This window comes from Haliotis cracherodii, unplaced genomic scaffold (assembly GCF_022045235.1).
Source record: "Haliotis cracherodii isolate W230 unplaced genomic scaffold, xgHalCrac1.p SCAF_6, whole genome shotgun sequence".
Classification (NCBI taxonomy): domain Eukaryota; kingdom Metazoa; phylum Mollusca; class Gastropoda; order Lepetellida; family Haliotidae; genus Haliotis; species Haliotis cracherodii.
Genome location: NW_027266319.1, coordinates 8,883,994 through 8,901,682, shown reverse-complemented (window position 1 = coordinate 8,901,682; position 17,689 = coordinate 8,883,994). Strand labels below are relative to the sequence as shown.

At 40.4% G+C, this 17,689-nt stretch overlaps 2 protein-coding genes across 4 annotated transcripts in view; one reads left to right on the top strand and one right to left on the bottom strand.

Moving 5' to 3' along the window:
* Window positions 1-17,689, top strand: part of LOC139446192 (plexin-B-like) — a 222,278-nt gene that overhangs the window by 18,883 nt on the left and 185,706 nt on the right. For 2 of the 3 annotated variants that reach the window (XM_071227509.1, XM_071227499.1), the window contains exon 1: window positions 10,111-10,779. The exons of the other annotated variant lie outside the window; for it this stretch is intronic. The gene's annotated coding sequence lies outside the window, so the exon portion shown is untranslated. Of the gene's footprint in view, window positions 1-10,110; window positions 10,780-17,689 lie in introns of those variants that run through there. 3 annotated transcript variants of the gene reach the window in all.
* Window positions 1-17,689, bottom strand: part of LOC139445505 (uncharacterized) — an 81,061-nt gene that overhangs the window by 36,961 nt on the left and 26,411 nt on the right. The gene's annotated exons all lie outside the window — the stretch shown is intronic.

Genomic DNA, 17,689 nt, shown 5'->3' with positions numbered 1-17,689 from the left:
TTAGTCCAGACTAGTGCCAGTGTTTTAGTGCTAGCCAACTGAGATACCTTGCCACAGTTTAACATGGATACGCCACTTTGACACAGAACACTGACTCGGAGTATTCCTTGTTTTATCCCCTAAATGCCGAGGGCCAGGCAGGGTAATAACAAGTACCTTCTTTTAACATCTTTGGTATGATGTGGCTTGGGATCAAACCGTTGCCAATGCTTTATCCACAAGACGATGTAGATGGTCGGCTCTGTTGGAGAGACTTGTGATCAGTGAAGAGAAAATGCTGATTTGAAATTTAGTTATGAGATGGACAAGAACTCAGTGGAGACGTGACAGTGATAGATGGTAAGCAACGCAATCTGGCCTTGGTGCACAGATCTGCAAGTGAGAACTGCTTCACTGTAACAGCTGGGACAAAAATTGTCCTATTAAAGACCGAAATAATGTTGTGGGAGGCTAAATTAGTCCCATGAATAGTTCAAGTAGTCGCTCTTATTACCATGTGTTTATTCTTGAGTGGTCATTGATTTCAGCTAGTTGTGTTCTGCCTTCATAGTGAGAGGTCAGGCTGAATGGCCTCCGTCCATCTCTTTAGAAGTATGGCTGTCTTCAAGAAGGATTCACTCAACTTGTGATCATCGAACATGGTACACTGGACTACATCACGTTACAGTTGTGGGCTGCGAGATATAATGATGAATGATGCGCCAGGTCTTTCAACCAGCAAGACTATTTCACTCTGCAATGACAGCCATTTCTCTCAAGCAATTAACAGACCTTGGCATTTTCCATATTTTTTCATTACCATTGGTACTAAACCAAATCAGATTGCAACTATTTCCCTCCAAACTGATAATGGTATGCTGAAGACCGGATGGTTTGCTACTTGATTTGGAATAATAATGCTCGCTTTTGTCGTAATCACTGATGATGTATTTTCATCTTTTGGTCAAGGGTTGGTTATGGGATGCGATTAATGAGCTCTTCAGTGAAACTGAGATTTGTCCGGGCAAACATTGTGTTTCTGCCTTGTCAAGGTTGGTTTCAATGTTGGTATGGTGTACATTCATAAATAATGAAAGCGATGCCAGACTAATATCACAGCAGAAAGCCATTTCATATTCTCGGATTGTCCACGACAGGTTAATCATACATTCTGAGTTTCAACCTTAATATCTTGGGGTGGCATTAAATTAGAATTGTGCCAATTTCTGGGCCCACTTGCACAAAGCAATCTTAGTGCTAAGACTATTGTAAGCCTATGTTAAAGTATGGGAGTTACGATAATCTTTGTGCTAAGATTGCTTTGTGCAAGTGGGCCCAGGTCTGGATCCTTTTGTATGTGTTATGAATAAATTGTTTAAAGACATCTTTCAATTTTGTCGATGACAATATCCATATGTTTATCTTGATTTCAGTGATGACATTTGTGGAGAATATATCACAATTTCTTCTTCAGTCTTGTTGAAAGTAAGGTGAATGCGGTTTCTATTTCTGGCCTGAATTCTTTGATTCATAGGGCATCTTGAAATGATTGTGCTGTGTGTTGATCTGGAGGTTATGTTTTCAGCGATGATTTGCTGATTGCTGGGGGCAAGGCTGTTTTCTTAAGCATTATTTTCAGATGCTTTTTGAGCGCTTGTGAATATACTTACTTAATTATGGTGCGTTTAAACCGCATGCCAACTAGCACCGGATGTAAAACAGTTACATAAGCACATTAAAGATGTTTCAAGGAGATTGGAAGCATGGGGAGGTTGCTATTTGTATCAATTAGTTAACATCAGTTGGAAGGCACTGCACAGTAGGCTTGACGGTCAATTTCATGGCTCCTTGCAGGTGCTTGATCCCTTAGCAGTCGAGAAGCAGGGATGTATGTGTTAGAAGGGGGGATGAGGCCTGCTTAATGAGGAGAGACACATATGTCGGCCAGGTGATGGAGAAGAAGACATAGGTGTGAAAGTGTTGAATAGTGACCCAGCATTTTACTTTTTCACATATAAAATATTACTTATGTTTTGTGAATGGTTGGTTGTTTGAAGGTATTTTAATGAGATTGAGGATGACTTGAATCATATTTGAAGGTATAGTTTGCATTGGTAAACGGGGTAAGTTAGCCTTGGACCTGTCTCTTATTCAGACATTGATATGAAATGTTTCAAAAATGTTTCTGAAAATGAAGGGAATCTTCAAAAGTCTTAAAAAGTATTTAAATACTTTAATTTGGAGATAAATGCTTGTAAAGTCATGGAGTCTGCACCAGCCTGCCCCTTGTTAGTGAGTTGGGCCTATACATCCTTAGGCCTATACTCCAGTGTGGGCTTATACACCAGTGGGGGCCTATACACCAGTAGGGGCCTATACTCCAGTGTGGGCCTATACACCAGTAGGGGCCTATACTCCAGTGTGGGCCTATACTCCAGTGGGGGCCTATACTCCAGTGTGGGCCTATACTCCAGTGGGGGCCTATACACCAGTGGGGGCCTATACTCCAGTGGGGGCCTATACTCCAGTGGGGGCCTATACACCAGTGGGGGCCTATACACCAGTGTGGGCCTATACTCCAGTGTGGGCCTATACTCCAGTGTGGGCCTATACTCCAGTGGGGGCCTATACTCCAGTGGGGGCCTATACTCCAGTGGGGGCCTACACACCAGTAGGGGCCTATACTCCAGTGTGGGCCTATACTCCAGTAGGGGCCTATACACCAGTGGGGGCCTATACTCCAGTGTGGGCCTATACACCAGTGGGGGCCTATACACCAGTTGGGGCCTATACACCAGTGGGGGCTTATACTCCAGTGGGGGGCCTATACTCCAGTGGGGGCTTATACTCCAGTGGGGGGCCTATACTCCAGTGGGGGCCTATACTCCAGTGGGGGCCTATACTCCAGTAGGGGCCTATACTCCAGTGGGGGCCTATACACCAGTGGGGGCCTATACTCCAGTGGGGGCTTATACTCCAGTGGGGGCCTATACTCCAGTAGGGGCCTATACACCAGTGTGGGCCTACACACCAGTAGGGGCCTATACTCCAGTGGGGGCCTATACTCCAGTAGGGGCCTATACTCCAGTGGCGGCCTACACACCAGTAGGGGCCTATACTCCAGTAGGGGCCTACACTCCAGTGGGGGCCTATACTCCAGTGTGGGCCTATACTCCAGTGTGGGCTTATACACCAGTCTGGCCTATACACCAGTGTGGGCCTTTACACCAGTGTGGGCCTATACTCCAGTGTGGCCTTATACAAAAACGAGGGCCTATACTCCAGTGTGGGTCTATTCACCAGGGTGGTCTTATACTGCAGTGTGGGCTTATACTCCAAGGTTTGGCCTTTACTCCAGGATGGGTCAGCACATTAATATGGGCCTATACTCCCATGTAGGCCTAACCTGCAGGGTAGGCCTGTACACCAATGTGGGCCTATGTTTGTACGATTACAGAGATACTTCAATCTACCATCTAATCGTGCAGACCAGATTGAATTTTGAGGGTTCTTGACTTCCAAGACATTTCATGATGTTTGGAATGTGCCAGACACGCGGAATGCAAGAAAAGTTGTATTGACGTTTCCATGAGTACCAGGGATCCGAGACAATTACATGTCTTGAGTCTTGAGAAGGTTAACACAAAACGTTGATATTTGAGTTTTAGTATGATTACCTCGACTGGTGGCACCGTCACTGAAATCAGAGGTAGACATAAGCACCAAGGAATCTGGTTTGACTGTGATCATCCCAGATCATGACATCTTGCAACAAATGCCACTTAAACCGGCTATTTCGTAATTGTATCATGCTTAACATAGGTTTCCAGAATTAGAGAATACTTTAATTTCTTTAAATCTATTACGGTGTTTTTCCAAACAGAAAAACATCTGAAATTATCAAATATTGATTATCCCTAAGCTTCAAGGATGTTAAACAAACATTACCACATTAATATAATGTAACAAAGCCCATTAAAGTAATACATTTAAGTCATATACTGTCAAATACAGGAATTTCTAGTTCCTGTCGAAGCTTAGTGTTAATTGGGTGTGAAAACTGTAATATGTTTTAAATACTTTAATCCTAACAGATTGGCTAAGTAAGAAGGTGATTATCACCTTCGGCTCAGCAATTACAAGGTGTGAATTCCTTGAGAGGATTCATGTTTGGAATGCCACAATGTGTAAGCTTAGGGAGGGTGTGTTACACTTACAGGTGTGGGGTAATAGTAGCGAGGATCTACCACAGGTGAGGAACAGGTGAAATGTTAACCCCTGCACACCTATTCATTTCTTTTATTCCAGTAAAGAGCAGTGTTGTGTGATCAGGGCAGAAGGGCTGCTTCCAGAGCGAGAAGTCCAACATGTTGAAGACATTCAGATCTGTTTATCAGCTCATGCAATCGGTTAACCTTATCCATAGGAATCAGTGAGCTTGGGCTTTGTCCTTGGAATTGGTTCTCCTTGTCCATAGAATAGGTTGCTTTGTCCTTGGAATCGGTTCTCCTTGTCCATAGAATAGGTTGCTTTGTTCTTGGAATGGATTAACATTGTCCAGAGAATGGGTTTGCTTTGTCCTTGGAATCAGTTCTCCTTGTCCATAGAATAGGTTGCTTTGTTCTTGGAATGGATTAACATTGTCCAGAGAATGGGTTCGCTTTGTCCTTGGAATCTGTTAACCTTGTCTATAGAATTAATTACCTTTGTGAAAGGAGTTGGTTAACCTTGTCCATGGAATTGGTTAGCTTTGCCTTTGAAATCATCTGTCAGTTTTCCAAAGAAATACCTGATGAACCAAAGTGGAAATTTCTTAAGTCATTTTGTGCAATATCATGTCATGGACAGCAGTGTTAAAAATCTTGCATGAGAATGTACTTAAAATAATGTCAGACAATCTGGCAAAGTGAATCCCTGATGCAAGGGTAATGTTATAAGCGTGCCTCTCTATTAGTGTTAAATGAGTTAATGAGTAGTCAGTATGTTTCCTATTGTACATATTAGTATTTAAGCAAGTGCGGAGAGTATTTCCTGCCAGGCTTACCTACGGGGATCCAGCATGTGAGGAACAGGTGATGGTGGCTCCCACACGTGCTGCTGGAGTCTACATCACACACGCTCACGGTTAAGTCTCCGATGATTGTTGTGTATGCCCTCATTCTGTGTTGTAACTTTCCTCCTCAGTGTTTTGTGGTCTACTAACAGGGGCCTGTAGTTAACTAGTGCATGGCATTTCCAGCTGTCTTGTACTCAAGTGTTCATCTCAGTGACTCCTTTGTCTTTGAGAAAGTCGGATCAGCTGGGTTATAACGTCCTTGGTGGCATGGATGGCCTGTGTCTAAGGTGTTGCAATTCACGATGTTGAGTTTGTCACAAAGTTGTGAGAAACGGTAATGGTTGGTTTGAATTCCAGATTTGCTCTGTTTAATTTTTTTCTCTGCTTGTGGGTTTCACCAGAGTGGTCAATGTCTCTGATCTGCACATTACTTTTGAGCTTTCCTCCCCTTATGACTGAACACCCCTGTGGTTGAGTGGTCGAGTGGTAGAGCGTTCGCCCGGAGAGCAGAAGGCCCTTGGTTCGATCTCAGGCTGTGTCATACCAAATGATGTTAAAAGATGGTATTATTGTTACCCTGCTTGCTGCTCGGCATTAAGGGTTTGAAACAAGGACTGGTCGGCTTGGAGTCAATAAACTGCGGCATGGTATCTCAGTGGGTTAGCAATATAGAATCATCACCAGTCCGGACTAGCACAAGCAGCCACATGTGCATGCACGTCACTATATAAGTGCAATAATCTTTGACACGAGGTTAAACTTGTTTATAACTGGCATATTCTTCAAAACTAATAAACCTCACTCACTCACTCACTCACTCACTCACTCACTCACTCACTCACTCACTCACTCACTCACTCACTCACTCACTCACGCACGCACGCACGCACGCACGCACGCACGCACGCATCAGTCTGTGGGAAAGAGTACTACAATTTATGTTTGCAAATACAATGTACCAAACCCTGACTGGAATTCTGGTCTCAAATCTACTCATATACCACTTTTTCAAGATTTTTGTACAATTACGAAAAAACACTATAGTTAAAATTTAGGCTGAGCAGTTTTTTAATGACATTTTATGTTAATCTTTTGTGATAAAAAATTGACTCATCTTACGTTTTGGATATTTTTTTCATTTGTATGCCCCATCAGGACCTGTTGATAATGTAGTACATCACTGGGAATAAACACAATGCCAAATCTGTCTGCACTACTTTGTCAAAACCAAGATCTGGTTAGGTTTTCTGACCAAGATGATAGAGCTGAGACATTACTGACCATTAAAAATCACATTGTTATACAATAGTGAGTGAGTGAGTGAGTGAGTTGGGTTTAACGCCGCTTTTAACAATATTCCAGTTATATCGCGGCGTGTCAGCTTAATGTGGGAGGAAAGCCCGAAGTGATGCAGGTCTCAGACGTTTACCACTTCGGTGAAACCCACGAGCACGGGTATGGTGCTGACAAACCTAGAAACATAATCGGGGCGAACCGGGATTCGAACCCACAATCATAGGTTTCTGGCGTGCCCAAGGGACGCAACTCTGCACAGCGAATCGCGGCGCCTTAGACGACTGGGCCACCCGTGCCCCCTTTGTTATACAATAAAAGTACAGCCTCTTCTGATAGAAGATCATACCTCTTGGACACAATGCATCCTATTTCGGAAATCTATGATCACCATGACAATCTTTCATCATTTTGATCTCCGTGCAGTTTTCCTTCCTTTGTAACTATGACCCCCTTTTTTGATTATTCTCGAACATGTTTAAAGTTTCTACTGAATGAAAAATTTCATGTTAATCGAAAGATACAAGATGTCTCTTGCTGTTCTTTTCTTTTATTGATATACATGTATCTTGTTTCAAAAGTATGAGAAATGTCTCAAATGCTTCTTGTTCAGTATTTGGTTTCGTATTTTTAACTTCAACCCATGATTATCAATTAACCAAAAAATAAGACATATATTTTTTTTAGAAAAATTTAAAATAAACTTAAACGAGCATCAATTCTGGAATGCAGGAATTGTTTTGGTTTCGATAGTTTCAATGACAACATTGGTTCAGGCGTGTATTTATCTGACTTGATAATGGAGGTATTTATCACAGTGCCATTATTAATTGCATATGGGACTATAGATTGACAACTTGAGCGTATGTTATTCAGTGTCGTAAACCATGAAATGATGACCTTTTCCAAGTGTTATCGCTCTCATATTTATGCTTGAAATGTCTACTTGTGTTTCAGTAATTTTAGACTCATGAAATTTTCAGGGCTGAGCTGTGATATTTGAGATTTGGGGATATATTTAGGAATGTCATCCCTGCATCAGTAAGATGGAAAGACTGATTTGCAAAAACACATGATGTAGATGTCTGTCAAGGCAGGAAACTGAAATGTTGATTTTTCTTATTTGGGTTTTACTATGATGTCGATGTCATGTCAAATAGAACTTTAAAATATACTTTTTGTGAAAGCGAGTTTTGTTAACGCTGCTTTGATCTGTATTTTGGATACATCAAGACTTGATGTGAGGTGAAGTTGGGTTTAACATCGCATTCCAGATTATTTCACTTGACAGAGATGTCCATACATGCGTCAGTGGCTTTTTGTATTAGTCCAGTTGGTTTTATGGTGTATAGTGCTAGCCCACTGAGATACCATGCAATCGTAAACTGACTTTGAAGTGACTAGTCCTTCTTTTAGCCCCTTAATGCAGAGCGCCAGGCAGGGTGACAAGTTACATTTTTTAGTGTCTTTTGGTATGATGCGGCCAAGGATCAAACATTCGACCTTCCACTCTGTGGGCAGACATTATGCATTACATCATGGAGGTGATCATGATGTGATGCAGGTCTCAGATGTTAACCACTTCTGTGAAGCCTTTAAGGATTGTACGGTGCTGAGAAAACTGGTAACATGGGCCATTGTGGGAGAGCTCTGACCCCAGTTCAGTATTACCAATCAATGTATCAAATCTTTTGTTGACTGGGGGATATCTTATGGTGTTAAGCTCATTCTTGCCTTGCCTCCACTCACTCACTCACTCACTCACTCACTACCTCACCTCACCTCACCTCACCTCACCTCAACTCAACTCAACTCAACTCACATTAACACATGTTACATTAACACATGTAACATTAATGGTGATGTTTTTGACATTATTGTGGCAGTTGCCTACCACTTTAACCAGACGTTTTGTTTCTTACAGAACAGTTGGATATTAAAATGTTTATCTCTCCACATGGTTCCTTGTGCCTTTCATAATGTCTTTCAACCTTAAACACGCACACATCTTCGCAAATTCACTTAAACGTTTGTGTTCAAGTTAAAATTATAAAAAGACCAGCTGCTAAGAGCTGCGTGTTCTTAAAGATCCATGAAAGGGTGTCATTCTCCATATGAAGTTGTTTTTCTCATTTAAAGTACATGATGAGTATTTTGTAGAAACCGCAGAATCCATCTTCCATCTTCCGTCATCTATCTTCCATAAAGCAGCACCTGTGCAAACATCCGAAATGAACAAAAACTGGAATGTTTTAATCATATCTTGGATGGAAGCTTTACGACTAAAATGTTGCTGACATGTATATTTCCAGAATAGTTAACATGATCTTTCTTCTGCTGACCATAAAAGACGATATGTAATTTGCATCATAAAACAGAGCGAAAATCTACCAGCCTACTTTGAAAGAATAATCATTTAATCAATACACTCCTAGTGTAGATAGTGTGGTGAATTATCCTGGTAAGATCTAGACATCACTGAGACAGTATTATGCATGCGATATTTGAAAACCATCAGTGCCTTGTTGGCGCCGTCAATGAGGATGAATAACCCCATCTTGGGTGGCACCAGTGTCAAACATAATGGTGAGAATAAACGAAGACCAAGAGCAGGTCAACGTTGATTTGTCTTTGTCACTGCATAGATTTTCCTCGGAAATAAACAAGAATCAATTTATTGATGGCTACTGAGGAAGTTCTACAACGTCTAATCAATCGTGACATTGTGGCATAAGAATTAAGCATGAATTGTTGTGTTGATAGGTAATATTGTTTAGCGTTGCCTGTGGCTATTTTCATACTGATGCCTTCCGCATCTGTGTGGTATGATGTCGTAATCTCATGTCAGGACCAGTTGTCTCCCCTGCATTGTGTGATATGACATTACAACATAGCAGAATTTCTTTTCCCACTAGCTGATTATTGTACAATGTGAAATTTCTCCAAGCTATATTTCTCCAAGCTACACCCGTCCTATCTAAATATTACCTAATGGAATTAGATTAATATATTTATAAGGCCGGTAAAATTATTTTTGGGATCATGAAATTTATATATAATAATTTTGAAGTATTAGCAAAAGCCCCCAAAATATATATAATTTGAAATATGTAATATTTTTTATATGAAAGGATTTCTGTGTTTTATTTAAGCATTCAATTACAGGTCGAGATTTCTCGATAACATTATTCGCTACATTTCTGTCGATTGTGATCCTGTATAAATTTTATGACATGAAATCATCAATTATAGTATGGCCATCCTGTTTGCATGGGTCTGAATGGAGATCAATATTTTCAATTTAATATTCTTTAATCCTTGAACCAACACCTTCCTCTGAATTAACTGGTTCTCATCATCTACAGCTTGTCATTTAAAAGCTGCTCACAGGTTCGGGATGTAAATTACTTCCCTAAGAAATACACAGATAAATAAAACAAAGAACATCATGTAATGAGTCTGAGCAGAATGGCCAGCTGCCACTGAAATCTATGCATATGACCATTGCAATCCTGGACATGGATAAATGCACAGAATAGCAGCACATGCAGCCTCGCATTCAAGCCAGCTCTTACTGCCATCCATTGCCTCAACCTTATGCGGGCTAACACTGCTCAATTATATTTCTCAAGCCTGTGCTGTTTTGTGTTGAACGAATGCCCGAGGGATTTCTCGGCATTGAGCTGAAGTGAGGGAAGCAGCGAGCTTGGGAGGTTGTCTTTGTACCGAAGAAGCTCTGCTAGCCAGGCCTCAATTGCTCACTGAGTGAGTCTATCTATCTATCGTTGCCCCATCTGGTTGGAGATAGTGATGCTGCTGCAGTTGTCATAATGCAGAATCGGTCTTGTTGACTGGCAGGGTCTCTCTGGCTCTCTGATACCAAAACAAACTGAAATCACTGCGCATCTGTGGAGTTCCATAGCTGTGTTTTGAATGGAGCTTTAACTCTATGTTTTGAATGTGGTTTGAACCCGTCTTGGTTTCAGATGAACATGTGCTGGCTTTGACAGCTGAGTTGGATAGCCGAGTTGGTAGATCATTGAAATCTTTGATCGCGACAAGCCTGTCATTAAGCAGGCGAGTTGCAAATGGTTGTATTGTGTCTAGTGTTGTGAGGGGCTAACTTTGAGCTGTGCCAACGTTGTATTGTGATCGTTCATAGCTAACGACTCCATGGACAGATTGAGATTTGTTATAGAATAATCAGGCTGAAGACAAATGAGCGTTTTCTCCAGCCAGATTCCGATGCCTGTCCTCCTCGGGTAATGACGTTGGATTACCGAGGCGATCCCTGGTCATTACGTGGGTCTTCCTCATCAAACTTGAACCTCTCTTCACACTGTCAGGATAGGCTCTCCTCACAAGAGGCAAATCGGGGACTTTTACTGATCACATAATTGACTGGGACCCTTCTTGGAGCTGGAGCAAGACTCCAAGGACCTTCTCACCAGGTAAGATTTCATGGAATGGCCTAATGTTATGATTTAGTTGTCAGGGTTCCAGCGTTCTTGGAGGCTAAGTCTTTGCCGATTTTTTGTGTGGGATGGAGCAATTTATCAAAGATGAAAGGTGTTGAGAATGTTTTCTCTTCTCGCTGTGGTGCCTGATAATGAGGCCATGTTGGTGTCCCATCAGGAAATTGCCCTGAGTCTGTATTGATGAGGATTATGTCCACTCGGTCGGATTTCTGTCCGGTATATTTCTTCCTTTCCTTCTCACAATATTGTTCTGTGGGGATCAGTATTTGACAATATTTGCAAAGGCTTCTCCATGTAGGTGCTTAAGTTGTCGTCAATAAGGATTTTATATTCGTCTGTTTGTTATGCAACTTTCGTCCTGGTCTTCACATGGAATCTGTGTACCATTGCCTCTCTTTGCACCTCAAGCAAACATTTGCCAAACTGGAGCTGACAATGCATTTTTATTACAAAATCTTTACACATTGTTTGTTCTAAGACATGCTTTTGTAATACCCCATACATGTGTATTTGTAATCAATGATTTAGGTAATGATCAATTAATTGGAGGTTTTCATTCTCAATGAGTCATAACGTATGACAAATCGTCAGCAAGTCAAATCAAATTGACATTTTTTTTTATGGATGCGAGTGCTAAATACTGTGGTGACTGGGGCAGTGTTTCAGCAGGGCAGCAAGCTGGCTCACTCAACCCCAGGAGAACAGGAACATCAGGTCCTGAAGCAGGAGCTGTGACAGGAGGGATTTGAATCAGTGGAATTTTGTCCCATATACTTTGTGTATACTGTACTAGGATATAGTAGTCCAGACAGGTCATGTATATGGTGTGTATAGTGGAAGTATATTCAACACAGTACATCAAGTTGAGACTCTCTCTCTCTCTCTCTCTCTCTCTCTCTCTCTCTCTCTCTCTCTCTCTCTCTCTGACGACACTTAATCCAGTTTAAATTATTTTGATATTGTAATGAAATATTCACAAGTTTAACCAAGTTCAGATATAGCAGATTAGTCTATTGTAAGCAGTCATGCTTTTTCCCTTTTAGATCATTAAGTAATAATGACATCTTGCACAATTGTGTGTTTATATCTTATTTCCTTGTACCTGCACTGTATTTAAGAAATCTGTCCCATGTGTTAAGGTTTGCTGATCCTGCTTTAGACCTTAGGGCCCCTGATATAAGGTTATGTATGAGGTTAAATAAAAATAATTCCATAAGAGAACCTTTAAGATACTAAGGACCCCTCAAGTCTCTTAATTTCCTAGATCTGAGAACAGGAAGAATTCAGGCTGATAGAGCTGAGAAGGGATAAGACTGCAATGGGGTGAATGTTTTTTTTAATAAATGCTGTAGGGGTCTGTTTGAGAGACTGATCTTGCCTGTTAAGAGTTGTGTGTTATTTGTAGTCTGTGTAGCCGTCAGACTGATTTTGTAGTTATCCCCCGCCGCGCGAAAGCGCGAAGCGGGGGATATAGTATTCACGACCGTCCGTACGTCCGTCCGTATGTCCGTCCGTACGTCCCACCTGTTTGTTGCCGCGATATCTCAAGAACTAAACACTGGATTGTCTTCATATTTGGAACTATGGTGTATATACAGACTCCGCAGACACCAGTCGGTTTTGGTGACCTTGACCCCATTTTCAAGGTCACAGCAGGCATATCTGCTTTTGGAGTTGGAAAACGGTGTTGCCGCAATATCTCAAGAACTAATCTCTGGAATGTCTTCATATTTGGAACTATGGTGTATATACAGACTCCGCAGACACCAGTCGGTTTTGGTGACCTTGACCCCATTTTCAAGGTCACAGCAGGCATATCTGCTTTTGGAGTTGGAAAACGGTGTTGCCGCGATATCTCAAGAACTAAACACTGGATTGTCTTCATATTTGGAACTATGGTGTATATACAGACTCCGCAGACACCAGTCGGTTTTGGTGACCTTGATCCCATTTTCAAGGTCACAGCAGACAAATCTGCTTTTAGAGTTGGAAAACGGTGTTGCTGCGATATCTCAAGAACTAAACACTGGATTGTCTTCATATTTGGAACTATGGTGTATATACAGACTCCGCAGACACCAGTCGGTTTTGGTCACCTTGATCCCATTTTCAAGGTCACAGCAGGCAAATCTGCTTTTGGAGTTAGAAAACAGTGTTGCCGCGATATCTCAAGAACTAATCGCTGGATTGTCTTCATATTTGGAACTATAGTGTATATACAGACACCGCATACACCTGTCAGATTTGGTGACCTTGACCCCATTTTCAAGGTCACAGTAGGCAAATCTGTTTTTGGAGTTGGAAAACGGTGTTGCCACAATATCTCAAGAACTAATCGCTGGATTGTCTTCATATTTGGTACTATGGTGTACAGGCGGGGGATATTTCGTCACTCTGTGACAAATACTTGTTTTACTCCACGTTTTGCAACATTGCTGCAATATCCTAGAAGGTGACACACAGATCGAATGAGAGGATATGAACCCTGACATTCATCATGACAAGCAAACACTTAAACCTGTAGACTACCCCCCACCTCCCCCCACCTCCAACCAACTATTAGCTAATCTGTAAGAATTGCCCATTTCAAATTGATGTCCAATGCAATTCCCTATTTGGACTTGCCTTTGCATGTGTTTGTGATGGTGGCTCCAGTGGGGCAGGATACAATCACCTTATCACAAACACCTGGTATCATCACTGTTAGATAGTGATTCATAAACACACGCTCATGATATAGTCAGAATTGTGCAATCTACCCTGCTTTTTTGAATATGGAAAGGTTTTTTTCCAAAATAAATTAATATGTGCAGGAAATTGCTATTCATTTTGTGTTTTTATTTTTAGAAAATGACCATAAAAGTATGTTTAATAACAAACAGTTACATTTTGCCACAGAAAAGAAGAAACATACATTGCCTGTCGTAAACTCCAGTGTGCTTGTTTTGGGTTAATGTTTACTGTGTCATAAAAAGAGCTGAACGGATGTACAAGACCATCTCTCCTAAACTGTCTGATTTAGACCGTTGAGTGTGTGGGAGACCATCTGGTACATCAGTTAGGAAGCCATTTTCTCCCTGTCATGGAGAAACTAACATATGTACGACATACATGTATGTAGAAGGAAGGGAGGATGTGCCAGGGTGGTCCTGGAGATAGCACGCTCTTACTGCTGTACATCACTGCAGTGCCATTCCTGTCACCTATACAGCGAGAAATATGTCAAGCACATCCCTTCTTTATTGTCTTATACCAAACATCCATGTTTCTGTAGGAAATATCATTGATCCCTTTTAATAGATGGCTACGATACCACTATCTGGTGAAATGTTAGCACACGTACACTGATGTTGCTCCTGATGGTCACATGTACTGTTGTTGATTTGTTTGTTTGTTTGTTTGTTTGTGGTTTAACGCCACGGTCAGCAATATTCCAGCTATATTACGACAGTCTGTAAATAATCAAGTCTGGACCAGACAATCCAGTGATTGACATCATGAGAATTGTTCTACTCAATTGGTAATGACACATTGACCAAGTCAGTGAGTCTGACCACCGATTCCAAGCTGGATCTCCAGGGGGAGAAAAGCATTGGTTGCTGAAGACAAATTCTAACCTGGATCTCCAGGGGGAGAAAAGCATTAGCTGCTGAAGACCAATTCTAAACTGGATCTCCAGGGGGAGAAAAGCATTGGCTGCTGAAGACCAATTCTAACCTGGATCTCCAGGGGGAGAAAAGCATTGGTTGCTGAAGACAAATTCTAACCTGGATCTCCAGGGGGAGAAAAGCATTGGCTGCTGAAGACCAATTCTAAACTGGATCTCCAGGGGTAGAAAAGCATTGGTTGCTGAAAACCAATTCTAACCTGGATCTTTGGCCGATTCTAACCAGGAACTTCATTTGGGAGGAAAGCATTGGTTGCTGAAAACCAATTCTAACCTGGATCTTTGGCCGATTCTAACCAGGAACTTCATTTGGGAGGAAAGCATTGGTTGCTGAAGACCAATTCGAACCAAGGTCTTCATGAGTTCACATGCACTGAATCATATGCATGATGCAAAGATACTGAGAAAGATGAAAGGGAAATCAAAATAACCATCATCTAAGAACAGTTCTAAATCACATCATTAGGTACCTGATGTTGGTTTTTGTATTGCAATATGAGTAGTTCACTTTGTAAACAAAAACAAATGTATTTGATCAGAACATATTTTTTTTAAGATTGACATTTCATGTGGAAATAAGTTGTGCTTATTTTTTCCTTGATGTACATATAGCGTGATGTAATTTTTGCTGGGATAGCATTACTATAATTAATCCCAAAGCCAATGATTGTTTCCCAGTGTAGACTGAGAGTCTAACTCTGACATATGTTTTTTGGATGAATATATGTATTTCAAAGGATGATATTTAGCTTCTCCTACATTATCATTAATTTCCATATTTCGAAATATTATATATGTGCCGTACATGATTTAGGAGGTAAACTAGTGTTCCAAATTTGAGGTGGTTTAACTGTAGATTAAATACCTCTTATTATTATTTGGAACCGAGCGCTTCAGCATGAGATGTCAAATGTGTGACTAGGCATCACCGATATTCGATTACGAGTGTATACAATTCCAGTGAGTTATCAGCAGCCAGTGTTGCAGCATCGATGCCTAGGTTATCATCGATTGTTTCATACGCAAGTTTTTGTATGAAAAAGTATGTTAGTTTCTGAGTATCAAATGGAATTGGATACCTGATTTTGAGCAATGAAAATCAAGCATTCTTCAGTGTCATGGCAGAATACCAATTGTGACATAATTTCAATACAAGCCAGGGCCTGTATTTTCTTGTCATTAAATTTCTCTCTTGATGTGGGATTAAATAAATCTGTAGCACTGCTTCCAGTTTCAGCATATATCATTTAACCTGGAAAATATAACTCTGTACTTCAAGTTGGTGATATAAAATAGGTCATTTTACAAAATTGATTTTTCTATTGGTAGACTCATATCTGGAAAATCTCTCCCTGAGAACAAAATCAAGAGTCATCACAGTATATGACATCACTGTCAAGATCACATTTGCGTAATTTACCATGCCAAACATAGTAGAAGGTAAAATATGTTAGATTGAGTATCGCCTGGAGAAAGGAAGGACAGTAGTTTGATCCGTGGCCGCATCATACCAAAAGACATTAAAAGATGGAACTTGTTGTTATCCTGCCTGGCGCTCGGTATTTAGGGGATAAAAAAATATATCAGCTTGGACACTGCAGCCAGTACAAGAAATCCAGTGCGTACTTATTATGAAAAAATCACTTTTATTTTTGTAGGGTCTGTGAAGCAATTTTATAATTTATTTGCCAGAAGGATGTGCAGGATTGTCCGAAAGATGGAATAGTGATCATATAACAACTTGCAATCAAAGCAAAGTAGGCTACAAAAAGTAGTTATTAATTAGCGTTACTAATTTTTTTCCAAAATTAATTGGTTATTTTTTTATTTTATTTTTTATGTGCGTGTTTGTTTTTGTGGAGGGTAGGAGTGATCCTGTGAATAGATGACTATATTCAGCTCCAAATTCTACTTCTGTAATAATTGCCTAACAACTGGTTGGACTGAAAAAAACTCTCCACTAATGCTAGGAAAGGAAGAGAACTCAGAGCTGCATTAATATCTAAATAATGTGCATATCCATTAGATGACATATTAACATCAGACAAGACAAAATATCCAGATATGTTATCCTAAAAAAATTATCTCTGCAGTTAGATTCTCCTTTACAAAAATAAATGATCTTTTTAAGAAATAGAAGGTAACCTTATCTTTGAATTAGAGGGACCCAAGACATCATTAAAATGCTTTGGAGAGATTTCACAGTTTAATGTCAAGTTTGTGATGCATTGTGGTATGTGTATACAGTAAGGTTTATAACGCTTATAACGAACTGTAGATATAACAAACTTATTTTTGGGTCATGGCCATTTGCTGTATATATGCTGTATATATGCTTTTATCGAACTATGTTTTCACTGTGTTGTCATCATGTGTATCCACCAAGCTGGAAATAAGGATGAAGACTGATACCAGTGTAAGTGATTTCTGCCAGGTAATATGATATGGAGTCCCATTATATATCTACAAATAGATTGGTATCCAATTCATTTTGTGCTACCGGAGTCATGCATTTCAGTTGATCTAAGACTATGATAGAACACACAAGCACGATATCTCCAATATCACCGCAGTGAACTAAGATGCTCATGATAAACTTGCAACTTGACATCAATAACATGATTTGGTTTCTGGTTTGTTTAGAAAGCAGAAAATGTTACCTTTTTAAAAATAATTTTATTTCATAATGAAAAAAGTCCATAATTTTACCACAACTTTTAAACAGTTAAGCCATGCTTCAAAGGTAATGTGACATAAATCTGTGATTTTCTGTCCATTTAAGCAATAATTGAAACGTTTCTCGACATAGACTTTGGTGAAATACCTGGACCCATTTACGGCCCGTCATTCAACGCTTGTGCAACGAAAGTTAAAAGCTACATTAAAATGTCACAATGATGAAATAAGGATGGCATTAAATTGCAAATAAGCGGACAAAAAGCCTTGTTCGATGGTGTAGAAACATACTCCCACTGTACACTTGGCTAACCTTTCCTGACATAGTGTCTGCTTTATCTAGCCTCGCACCAGCCAAGCAACATTGACATTTGTAGTTTAGCATTTGATTGCAAAGATTGTCCTGTTAATCCCCATTTAAAAACTTTATCATGGCCGTTTATCTGGAGGCTGGGGCTAGGCCACTATTGTTCAAGCACTATCTGCATCAGCAAACACCACTTTGTGCAGTCATGGTGGGAGAATCGATGGCATGTAGGA